Below are 1,888 nucleotides of genomic sequence, written 5' to 3' on the forward strand. Positions count from 1 at the left end.
CTCGCGCGCCCCGCTGCGCGCGCCCGGCCCGCCCCGCGCCCACGCTCATTGGCTGCGCGCCTCTCGGCCGCACTCTCCCATTGGCTGCGCGCCCTGAGGCCCCGCGCTCCCATTGGTTGGCGCCGCGGCGCAGCCTCGCCGGCCGCTTCCTGCTTTAAAGTTACCTTGAGCGGCGGCCGCAGGGGTCAGGCAAGCCCCACCCCCTAGCCCCGCCCCGATTGGCCGCCTCGCCTCCTATTCAAGCGCTTCAGGAGGCTGGCGGGGGGGGCCGCTGATTGGCCCGCGCGCCTGTCAATCACGGCGGCTCCCGCCACGCCTTCCCGGCGGGGCGCGGGGCCGCACGTGCACGAGGCGCAGCGAGAGCGCGCGCGGCCGGATCCCGGAATTTCAGAAATTTGGGGATTTTTTTGAGATCTCCCAGTTCAATCCTACTAAGCCAGGGTGACCCGGAACAGGTGATGCAGGGACAGCTCCAGGTGGGGTTGGGATGTCCCCAGAGAGGGAGACTCCAGCTGCTCCCGGGCCGCATGGAATGAAGTTCTTCCTCAGGGTGAGGTGGAACTCGCTGTGGTTTAATTTATGACCACTGCTCCTCGTCCTGTCCCTGAACAGAGCCTGGCACCATCCCCTGACACCGCTTGGGGACGTTTTATGGATGGATGGGATTCTCTCCCAGCCCCCCCTTCTCCAGATCAAGCTCCCAATTCTTCCTCATAAGGATCCATGAGAGCTCCAGCTTGGACAAATCTTCTAATTATTCTCAGGAATAATTAATTCCAGCAGGGCCACAGCCAACCCAGCTCCCGCTGTCTCTCCTCATCAGGGAGCTCCTCCAGACCCCAAATCCTCTCTGGAACCTCTCCAGCAGCTCCACAGTATCCCAAAACTGGATCCTTTGTGGCCACAGTCCCAGGTTGGCGCTTCCCGCTGGGAACAGGGACATTCCCTCCCCGCCGTTATCCCCGGGAGCCACAGGGAACAAGGATCGGGATCCCACAGCCCTCCCACGAGGCTGCACCGCCCCACAAACATTCCATAGGATAAGGGAAGGAAAAAAAGAGGCGTCTTTTCCAACTTCCCTGACACAGCCCCAGAGCCCTTGGCAGGAAATTCGCAGCAGGAAGCGCAGGTGGAGCCTTCACCTCCAACACCAATAATTTCCCTTCGGTTTTACTCACACATAGCCTCACTTTGCCCCCTCCAGCAGCACATAGGATGGGATAGGTATTTGGGAGTGTTGTGGGTAAAGAATAGGAATGATTCACAATAAAAAGTTTGTGGAAACCAGGTGATATTTTAACCTCTGGATGCACGAATCCCAGGTTTATCAACACCCAAATTGATTTCGAGCTGTAATTCCAAACTATAATTTCCTGCTGACAGGATTATCCAGGGGGGAAAAATATTGGGAAGCACAGCCAATATTGACCAGCCCTGCAGCTTAAATCACTTTGAATCTGATAGGAGAGATTAATTTATAAATAGATCTTGCTGATGATTTGGGGGAATGGAATTGGTTAAAACATGGCCTTAAAAAAATACACTCTGTTCTCTTCCTGTGGCATTCCTCAGATAAAAAACAGGGCCTGGAAGCTGTGGAATTCTGACTATTGGAATTATGTGAGGTACTCTGGGTGGTATAAAAAACAAACGCAGCACCTTTCCTGCAGAACAGAGGAATGCCTGGCTGGAATTCTGGAATTCCGAGGGGTTCTTACTGGCCAAACACATTCTCCTGTGCCTTGTCACATCCCAAGGCACCCTAAAGTTGCTCTGCCACACTTGGGAATGATGGGAAGAGCCAGGGGAATGACCCACAGCAACAGCTGATGATCACAGAGTGTTTAAAAATTTGTTACAATAAAAACTGGGTAATTTTGGTAAGTTT

Source organism: Zosterops lateralis (assembly GCF_965231275.1).
Source record: "Zosterops lateralis genome assembly, chromosome: 28".
In the NCBI taxonomy this organism is placed as follows: domain Eukaryota; kingdom Metazoa; phylum Chordata; class Aves; order Passeriformes; family Zosteropidae; genus Zosterops; species Zosterops lateralis.